Consider the following 11,663-nt stretch of genomic DNA (forward strand, 5'->3'; position numbering starts at 1 on the left):
TTTACAACCCACAGTCACAGTGTATTTTACACTGTTACGTTACTTTTTCTCTGCCGTTTGTAGCTCCCTGATCCTTCAAAAATTATTATATAGTGCTGTAAGTATTTTTTAAACTCTATTTTAGATTTAAATATATTTTTGCTTTAACAATAAATTATGACTGGTTGGTTATTCCGGACTGAATCCGAAGAGTTGGGGGTCGGATGGATTTGAGGATGGAGTTAGTTATTTTTTGTTGATGTTGAGATTTATTGGATATTTTGTGTCTTAATGTTTGCATTGCATAGTGCATACATGTTCATGTTTAAAAAGGAAAATTAGGTTTTCGTGTAATTGCATGTATGTACATGTGTTGGAACTTGAAAACTGGGCTTTCAAGCGAGAAATGATTTTTGGTATATGTGAACGATTGGATTTATTGGTTTGAGTCAAAGGCATGTGTAGTGATGGTGGTGAGCAAGGATGGTGGTAGAGTCCCGCCTGTAATTCCCACCTACGGTGCACGCGGTGTAGGGATGGTGGTAAGCAGGGATGGTGGTAGAATCACGCCTATGATTCCCACCTACAGTGCACGCGTAGGGATGGTGGTGAGCAGGGATGGTGGTAGAGTTCCGCCTGCGATTCCTGCCTGCAGTGCTCTGATAGTTTAGTTTTTGGGCCATTATCTGGGATAATAGCGAGGTTATGTTTAAAGGAAATGTTTTGGGCCAAAATGAGATTTTTTTTGGCGTGCATGAAAAACTGTGGATTTTTGGGACATAGATATATGGCATCATGTTCATGCATATTGTTGTGGCATGGATATATTTTTATCTTGTAGTTTGTTTGGATTGTTACTTACCTGCGGCACCATTGTGGTACCATAGATTTTGATGCAGATGTCGAGGAGGAGGAGGAAGAGGCTGAGTCCGAGGAGGCGGCTTCGCCAGAGTTTTGATTTTGGAGTTTTTATGTCTTATATTATGGTTTCGAAACTATATTTAAGACTTGTAATATTGTATTTTGTGTGGTTTAAACGGGTTTGTATTAAACAAAAATTCTGGTACTTAGTTATAAGACTTTTATGATCCGCTGCGTGATTTTATTGTACATTTGTTGCATGTATACACACTTGACACTTGGCGATAGGATGTGTGACTTGTGTTATCATCATCCCGACGTCTCAATTTCCACGTGTCCGTACGTGGGAGTTAGGGGCGTCACAGGTGGTATCAGAGCGATTCAGCTCTGGGTAAAACCGCAGGTCCTGTAGGCGCAGTACTAGAAAGTTTTTTTAAAGTTGTGATTTGAAATTTATTTTATTTAAAGTTACTGGTTGATTTGTTTTATTTGATTTGAATTTATTTGAGTTAGCTTATTTGTATTTATTTATTTACTTGTGTTATTGCATGATATTTTATTTTCTTGTTATGTGGTTTTGGTTTTGGTTTTGGTTTTGGTTTTATGTTGTTTGTTTTATTCAATATTTAAATGAGGTCAAAGGTTATGTTGTGGCAGAAAGATGGTAAGACCAAGAAAGCCTACTCAAGAGCCTCGGGATGATATGCCGAGAGACTATGCCATAGCTTAAGCGTTAAGGCAAATGATTGAATTTCTGCAGCAAAATTTTAGGCCACAACAAGGAGAGCCTAGTAGAGTGGTGCAAGCTGGATGCACCTATGAGTGCTTTCTAGCGCATAGAACCCCATCTTTCATGGGAGAAAAGGATCCACTTCGGGCTGGAAAGTGGATTAAAGATTAAGAAAAGACATTTGAAGTCTGTGGTTGCACTGAGGCGCAACAAGTGATTTATGCCAGTTATTTGTTACAAGGTACAACTTCTGAATGGTGGGATACAAAAAGAGTAATGTTAGAGTCAAAATTGGGGTCTTTTGCCGCTGTGTCCTGGCAGCGCTTCAAAAAGAAATTTAATGATCGTTTCTTTCCCGCTTCTGTGAGGTGGCAAAAGGCAAGAGAATTTAGTAACTTGGTCCAAGGAAGCATGACCGTAGAACAGTATGCCCGAAGATTTATAGAACTTGGGCGATTTGCTACTCATCTCATCGCCTCGGAGGAGATGCAGGCCGAGCATGTTCAGGAAGGTTTGCAAAAATATATACACAAAATGGTAGTTTGCCACCGGATTACAACTTTTTAGGAATTAGTTGATTAGGCCACTCTAGCAGAGCGTGAGGTTAGTTTGAGCGTGGGCTCCTCTCCAGGTTAGAAGAGGCTGAACGTTGATGGTGAAGGAAGCAGTTCTGGGTCACCACAAAAGTTTATACAGAGGGTAGGAATTCAATCATTGGCGGCCCCAAGTGTGCGTATGGGAGGCCGAGTTCCAATTTGTGGCAGATGTAATAGAGCTCACAGAGGCGAGTGCCGTCTAGGTAGGAACCAATGTTTTGAATACAGTCAGACGGGGCACTTTGCTCGTGAGTGCCCTAGTCGAGTTCAAGAAAGCCGTGGAGCTCATCGCAGTGGCAGAACTAACCAGAGGCAATTAGCTTGGGTTCGAATATACGCAGTGACTCCTGGTACCTTTGGAGGCGAGGTTACGGAGACTAAGAATGCTAGAGTCATGGTAGGTATGGGTCTAATCTAATCTTTAGTGATGAACGCCTTGTGTGGTTTGTATTTTTATATTATCGAGGCTTGGAGAGAATGGCATGATCTGGGTGATCTTTTAGGGAAGTAGAATAATTGAGTTCTTTGGTTTTGTGGAGTTTATGAAATGGTCTATAACGTAGTAGGTTGTAAGTTCAACAAATTTCAAGGATAGATTTTATGGAATTTTAGCAAAGTTTTAAAGTTTTGCAATTTTAGGAAACGATTGGTTATTATTTAAGATTTAAGATTTTGAAAGTTTCGAGAGTCAATTGTTTTATTATTAGATATAAGTTCATCGACCTAACGGATTTTGGAAAAAATGAATTTTGCATAATTTAAGTTTATAGGATTGTAGATTTGAAGGACTGATTTATAATGAGATTGAAGTTTTTAGTTTCACAGGAGTGGTGTAATAGTATTAATTATTTTGGAGATTGATTAGGCTGTAACCATTAAAATGGAGTTGAACATAGTTGGATGATGGATATAGGAATTTTCAAGGAGAATGTTTATTTGAGGATTAAAGGTAATGACCTAGTTTGTGTATTTTTAGGATTGAAGATGTTGATCTAGTTCGTTGTTTGTCTAAGGAGTGAAAATATTGATTTATTTTGAAAAATAATTGTTATAGTTTGATGGATTAGGGATGGCCTGCTTTGAGGTTTAAACATGAAGTGCTATTGAAGGAATTAGTTGTGCTAAAACTAGAGTTTATGAGAGTAGAAGTAGGTGAGAGAGTTACTAGGAAGTGTTCATTAGTGTTATTGTGAATTCAATGATGATTCGTATTAAGTTTAGTCGCTGCCAAATTAGAAGGTGTTTAGAATTTAGGTGATGAGTTTTTGGGATTAGTTTGTCGGTGGAAGTTTATAGGCTTTCCTTGTGGTTGGTCGGGTTGGGTATGAGCCTTTTAAGGGATGTTCCTTATCTCAGATGAGACGAGTATCTTTTGGGATGAAATTACTTGTTTTCAATTTGGGATGCTGAGGTTGATTTGGTACTGGCTTCCTGTCCATGATCATAGATGTAGTTACAGAATGTTGATTTTTATTAAGGCAACTAGAGCCAACTAAGGAATGAGTGATAATTCGTGATTTTTAGAGGTTTATTATTATTATTTTCTATCAAAATATGGTAAAGGTTTACTTGTTCGTAGGTGTTGAGCGAGCTTGTACTTGATGTTATTAATTTATGAGGACATAGTCATTATATATTTTGGCAAGTCATCAAAGTGCGCCCGTAAACATGATTTTTGGAGATAATTAGGTATAAAATTCTGTGCTGATTTTGAGGAATTAGTAGTGATTCAGAGTTTTAGTATGAGATTAATCATTTGGTTGTGCAATTTATGCTTATTGATGGTTTACTTTGGAGTGGATATTAGGTTATCATGGTATAGTATACAGTGAAGGTTTAGAGGTTATAGCACAAGAGTCGATTGAGGTTAGTACAGTTTATTGTGGAAAGATAGTAATTGTTGGAATTTTCTTGGATGCGGTATTAAGGTTCTTGTGAATATGGTAATTTCGGTTTATGTGGCTGCTTTAGGAGTTATAGACATGATGCGTCGTTGGGAGACTGGTATGAATATGATGGAATTGCCTATAGAAGTAGATTTGGGGAGAGCATTACTCATGCTTGTTTGGGAATGGTTGATAGTATGATTTTCTCAAGTATATTCTGAGTGTATCTTGTATCCCGTTTGGCGCTGATGTTTGACCCCACAAATTTTGAGGAAGAAATTTATTTTAAGGGGGGAGGATGTGATACCCCGTTTTTACGTGTATTTTCACTGAATGAGTATTTTAATTTAATTAAAATATTAGTTCTTTTATTTTAAATTATTGTATTTTAATTCGATTTATTTAGTTATAATATTTGTTTTGTGGAACTTTCTTCATATTAATTATCGTTTTGAGTTTTAAATTGCTATGTAATTTATTTTAGTTTGTTTTTGGATTTAAAATTTAGTTGTTAGTTTTTACTAATTATTTATTATATTTTAGCTTGATGTGGTGTTTAATTTATTTTAGTCGTTTTATAGCTTTTAAAATTGTTTTCATCAGATCAGTTTCTGGACTCCAGAGGTGATGATTGGACCTCATTTCTTTTTTCCATCTTTTCTTTTTCTCTTTTTCTTTTTCTCTTTTATTTTTCTTTCTCTTTTCTTTCTTTTCTTTTTTCTTTCTTTTTCTTCTTCTCTTCCGTTCTCCTTCCGCGCGACGTTCTCTCTCTCTCTCTCTCTCTCTCTCTCTCTCTCTCTCTCTCTCTCTCTCTCTCTCTCTCTCTCTCTCTCTCTCTCTCTCTCTCTCCTCAGTATCGGTGTTTTCCTTCTATCACCACCGTCCGGTCGTCGTGGCCTACACCACCCATCCAGAAAACTTTCCCTCCGTTCTGCGCACCTCCCCACCGAGTTTCACCTCCATCCGAGCCACCGTTAGCCGCCACGAGCTCCTCCAAGCCACACAGTTTTTCCTCCATTTCGCCGCTGTCATTCCACCTCCGGCCACCATTTCTTCACCACATTATCACCTACCTCTTGCCATCCTAAATCACCTATTTTCAGCTTCGATCCGTTGCCGAAGCAGCTCCCACGAGCTCATCTTTATTTTGCCATTATTTTGCGTCCACCACCATTTCCTCTGCCACCCAAGGCCCATTCGCAGTTCCACTAGCTTCATAAACACCTCTAGGTCATTCCCTATCAATCTCAAGTCTTGGTTTGTCCCCATTCAAAAGTGGGTATTTTACAACCCACAGCCACAGTGTATTTTACACTGTTACATTGCTTATTCTCCACCGTTTGCAGCTCCTTGACCCTTCAAAAATTATTATATAGCGCTATAAGTATTTTCCAAACTCTATTTTAGATTTAAATATATTTTTACTTTAACAATAAATTGTGACTGGTTGGTTATTCCGGACTGAGTTCGAGGAGTCGGGAGTCGGATGGATTTGAGGATAGAATTAGTTATGTTTGGTTGATATTGAGATTTATTGGATATTTTGTGTCTTAATATTTGCATTGCATAATGCATACATGTTCATGTTTAAAAAGGAAAATTGGGTTTTCATGTAATTGCATGTATGTACATGTGTTGGAACTTGAAAATTGGGCTTTCAAGCGAGAAATGATTTTTGGTATATGTGAACGATTGGATTGACTAGTTTGACTCAGAGGCACGTGTAGGGATAGTGGTGAGCAGGGATGGTGGTAGAGTCCCGCCTACGGTGCACGCGGCCTAGGGATGGTGGTAAGCAGGGATGGTAGTAGAATCCCACTTGTGATTCCCACCTATGGTGCACGCGTAGGGATGGTGGTAAGCAGGAATGGTGGTAGAATTCCGCCTGCGATTCCTGCCTACAGTGCTCTGATGGTTTAGTTTTTGGGCCATTATCTGAGATAATGGCAAGGAGGCGGCTGAGCCCGAGGAGGTGGCTCCGCCAGAGTTTTGATTTTGGAGTTTTTATGTCTTGTATTATGGTTTTGAAACTATATTTGAGACTTGTAATATTTTATTATGTGTGGTTTAAACGAGTTTGTATTAAAAAAAAATTCTCGTACTTAGTTATAAGACTTATTATCCGCTGCGTGATTTTATTGTACACTTGTTGCATGTACACACACTTGGCACTTGGCGATAGGATGTGTGACCCGTGTTGTCATCATCCCGACGTCTCAATTTTCACGTGTCCGTACGTGGGAGTTGGGGGCGTCACAAAAAAGATTAAAAGGCTGTTGCACAAAGGACTAATCTAGCCTTATAATTTCGGCCACCACCATTCCAAGCATAACCATGACTTGCCACTTGTCATCCAAGTATTGGAACCTTGGAAGAAAAAGTGGAAGAAGCCTAAAAGGGCATGCGAGTTTTGGATGATGGAGTGTTAGGCGCCACTTTTTGTAATACACAAGCTTCTCATGGACACGTCAAGGTTAGGGCAAAAGTAACTTTATAATTTCCAAGATGCATCATACTAAGGAAGATAAAAGGCGAACTTCTAGAAGACTTTTTGAGGGAAAAACAAAGTGTGTAGCCAACGGCTAAGAGGAAGAGAAAGAGACTTAGAAATCAACCTAGGGAATAATGACACAAAAGTCACCTCAGGTGACATGGTGATTTAGGCAAACCCAAGAACACACACACACACTAGATACCACTTGTCCTTAGTGACGAGTTTGAAGAGATGTTTGCATGGGGAATGACACATGGGGAAGACAAAAGTGAGATTTTGTTGTGAACCTGCAAAATTGGAATCCTTTGAACCCACAATCAATTTAAAAACTCACACAAGAAAGTCAAAATCAAGTTAATGGCTGGAAAAATCTAGACCTGATGAAGAACCTATTTCAAGAACCTAGATTATATTAAAATCTAGACCCATTGAAGAACCTATTTCAAGAACCCAGATTACAAAAGAGGAACACCATAAAGGTTATGATTTACCTTTGATAAATTCAAAAGTTCATTCAAGAACAGAGGAGATAACCTCAATTCACAATGAATAAAATTCATCAAATGTCATAAAACTTTCATATCTTGTTTAAAATGAGGCAACAAGAAGTATTTAAACCAAATCCTTACAAAACCCTAGCCAAAATAAATCTCCATCTTCCAAAAATACTCCTGAGTGAATAGTGCCACTGCTACAGTGAGTAGCTACAGTACCACTATAGTAAATTTGCCTTTTGAAACCCTGATTCAACAAAATAAAACATATGTGAACCAAGTATCCTCTAGCCCAATTATTCTAGATTAATTTCTATAACTAATAAAATAAGTCATTTTAATGAACTAAACAAGTCTAAGACCTTCAATAACAATAGGCATAAGTCATGTCTTCCATAGCTTATATCACGTGGATCAAAACTGGATCTCCTTCTCTCAAGTTCATCTTGAATATTGGGCTCTTGCTAGACTCGTCCCAAGTGGATTGCATCAATCCTTACATTTCTTCCTTGCTCTTCTTAACTCTTGGTCTTGTGATTGCCCCATTTGAAACTTGCAAAGAATCTTTAAAACTCAGTCCACCGTGGAGCCCATCATTCTCCCTCTCATCAAACGAATTCAACCTCGAATCTTGACCTGCATCAAAGGGAAAAAGTTCAATAACATTGAAAATAGCATAACATAATATTTACCTGGAAGATCCACTTGATATGAATTATCATTAATTCTCTCAAGAATTGGAAAAAGTCTGTCCAAGCTACTCCTACATCAACAAGCAAAATCATCCAATTTAAAGGAGTAAGTGGATTAAAATCATAAATAATTTTAGAAGGAGAATAAGAAATAATAATAAGCATGTACCTCTTATATTCAAACTTTAATAATGGCAAATGATACTCTCACAAATGTCCATACAACACATCTAAAGTCTTCTTTATACCAAAATGACCACTCCAATTATATGCGACATTAATGAATGGTAAACCATACTCCCAAAAGTATTCATGCAATACACCTAATGTGATGCCACTAAATTTTGTTTGGGATCAAACGGACATTTGAAGCGTCGAGACATGCAACACAAGGTTGCATGCCCCTTTCATGACATATAAGATGTAATGTTCCTAACATGTATCTAACATTATGCAATATTCGCAGTGGATAAATTTTTTTCTTTAGCAATACTATGCACCAAATTGAAAATATTCTAAATGTTTAAAACATACTTCATACATAAAGACCCATTGAACATCTAAGATCACAACACTAGTCCAAAATGGTTATGATCCAAAAAAAAGTACTGGAGATGCAACTCCATCTACAAGTAGTAATTTACGTTAACTATTATATTAACATTGACGTCGCACCGTCGCTCAGTCAACTGTGTCTAGTTGGTCTACTCCTAATTCTCCTTCAGGTCTTATAATAAGATCTACCATTCAGGGGGAATGGTAGTTGGGACTACCATATTGAGATTTGATTACAAATCTCAGTAAGTTAACAAAAAACCTCCACACAGTCTAATGATGCATGGATGACAGTAAAAATATGAATGCATAATCAAATTCATAAGTAGTTAAAGCATAACTTGATGTACAACATAGTATAACTGACATAACTTAAATTAAAACGTGAACTGAACTTGACTTGACATGAACTTGATCTGAAACTTGACTTAACATGAACTTGCTCTGAAACTTGACTTAACATAAATGTGATCTGAAACTTATTCTTAACTGCTTAAATACATACTCCACAGTTGTTGTGGCCCCATGTATTCTACGTGTTACAATTGCTATATCTCACATAGTGTATGCGTCACAATTGTTGTGACCCTATACTTCATGTGCCACAGTTATTGTGGATCCCACAAAACTGAATGTAGCTCAACTTCTTGGGTGCTACATGGGTTCCCTAGAGCCATGTGTCCTTGCCGATTGCCACATCACAATACAGGTATCTGAACTAGCTGTGAGTGCGTTAATACATACTCTACAGTTGTTATGGCCTCATGTATTCTATGTGTCACAATTGCTGTGTCTCACACAGTGTATGTATGCGTCATAATTGCTGTGACCCCATACTTCGTGTGCCATAGTTGCTGTGGATCCCACAAAACTGAAAGTGGCTCCATTGGCATTAGTGCCTGGTGCGCTCTAGTGACCAACTAGTTAGGTCCCCGCCCACTACCCGTTGACAGTATTTCGTCAACTTAGGAGATTTCACACCTATTTAAACACTCTAGTATGAACAAACGAGTTTCACTAGGATATTACCTCATCCTAGTACTTAGGGTCGTCATTGACATGAATAACTTGACTTGACTGTTCTCGAAATACAAACATTGTACTCAAGACATGACGTGATGCGACTGGAATATGAAAGGACATAAGCCCTGACGTAACATAACGTGACTTGAACATAACTTAAAAGACATGACTAACTTGATATAGAACATTTCATGACATAACATAAACATGTAACACACAATATTTCATAACATAGTATCACATGTAACGAAAAACACACTTAACATGATACTTATAACAGTGAACATGACATGACATACATGTAATAGATGACATATTTAACATGATGTACTTACAATATATAGTAATGAGTGACAGAATATCTTGTGTAACAAATGAAAACTCATGACAGAATAAATTCTGTATAACAGACATATATGTGATAACTTGGCATGGCATGGCATATATGATGACACACATATATACACTGTAGTTCCTTTACTTAGCACACATACATAGTAAACTGCTAGTAAGTTAAAAGCTAACTTACCTCGATTTCCGCGTTTCTTATGAAAGCTCAAGCGCGATTGCGATGAATTATAATTAGTGATTCTAAAAGTTAGAACTAAATCACTAGTAATTTGAAATATGGAAAAATACTAACTTACGAGTACAATTTTCATTTTACCCTCTACATGTGAGAAAATGACCATTTTACCCCTAACTTAAGGGTTTTTGCATGCTAATTCCAAAATTTACATAAGGCATGTAAATTTTATCCTAAATTCAAATATCAATTTAAAAAAATTTAAAACTAATCACAACTATTAAAATTACATAGGGCTGAAATTTCCATATACTATTTCCATTGATTTTTGTTTCTAACTTGTTTTGATTAATATTTTGATCTATGACTTATAAAGATATGATTTTCAAATCAAACCATCACATGATTTAAAAAGATATCATAAAACATATATAAGCTTCTAATTCAAGATCACATGGTTAAAAATTAACCAAAATATAAATTGAGCCAAGAACATCCACACTTGGGCCTATCCGAATATCTCTTTGCATAATATTTCATATATTTGAAAGGGAATTCCTTAGGACCGGTCGGGCTAGTTATACTCAAATAACAGCCTGCCAATCGTGAACCGACACGTAGGACTTCCACCAAGACTTCCATGGACCAGCACTACACGTGAAACATGCTGAGATTTCAGAAATCATTTCTTCCCAAGCTCAGCTTCATTGTCTTCAAGCCCTAACTACTTCACGTCGAGCTCTCCGATTTCTCTAACATTTTTTGCGCATCTCCGATTTCTATCCCGTGGCTCGATTTTATATTTCCCAGCCGTCACTTGCGATTTCCCATTTCCCAGCCGTTGCTCGCGATTTCCCATTTCCTAGCCGTCGGTCGCTTGCGAGTTCCCATTTCCCAGCCGTTGCTCGCAATTTCCCATTTCCCATTTCCCAGCCGTCACTTGCGATTTCTCCACCAAGGTCAACGATTTCTCCACCAACCTCATTGTCGCCCTCTCCGATTACCCACCCGTGGCTCGCGATTTCCTAGCCGTCGCTCAACGATTTCTCCACCAACATCGTCGTTGACCGATCCAATTTCCCACCCGTGGCTCACGATTTCCCAGTCGTCGTTTGCCATTTCCCAGCCGTCGCTCGCGATTTCTCCAACTTGCTCAGCCCTCGCGATTTCTCAGCCCTCGTGATTTCCAAACCTGCCCTCACGTTCGCACATCTCCGATTGATAAGGTTATTGTTTCTGTTTATTTATGAGTTGTTTGTGTACTGTCGTTTGTGTCTGGGTTGCCGTCGGGCTGAGCTTGCGGGTCAGTTCTTCATGCTGATGAATGGGAGAAGGCCTTACAGGAAGGGGAGAAAGGTTTCCGTGTGCCCGAGTGCATTTTCCTTTACATTGCTTTATCCTACATGGCGACTCATGAATGGAAGGCTGTTTTTATCTCACTTACAGCCCGACCGGCGTGAAGCGTTTCTGTATTTGAAACTAATATCAAATATCTTCAAAATAATATTCTAAAATTTATATAAGTGGCTTAGGATCCTCCAATAAAATTATCAAAGCAATTGAAATAGGTTTAAGCCACCAAAAATTTAAACTTTCTCAAAACAAAAACTGTTTTCCTCTTCCAGTTTCTAAGTTTCTAGATCTAAGAAAATATTTCATCAAAACCTTTAATCATGCAACAAATTGTGATGACCCGCTTTTGCGTGTTCTTTTCACTGAAGGGTTGTTTTTAATTTAATTAATATATTGGTTTATTTATTTTAATTAGTTTTTAATTTGTTTGATGTTTTGTTTAATTTATTTAGTCGTTTTACGGTTTTTAAAATC

Source organism: Carya illinoinensis, chromosome 15 (assembly GCF_018687715.1).
Source record: "Carya illinoinensis cultivar Pawnee chromosome 15, C.illinoinensisPawnee_v1, whole genome shotgun sequence".
Taxonomy (NCBI): Eukaryota; Viridiplantae; Streptophyta; class Magnoliopsida; order Fagales; family Juglandaceae; genus Carya; species Carya illinoinensis.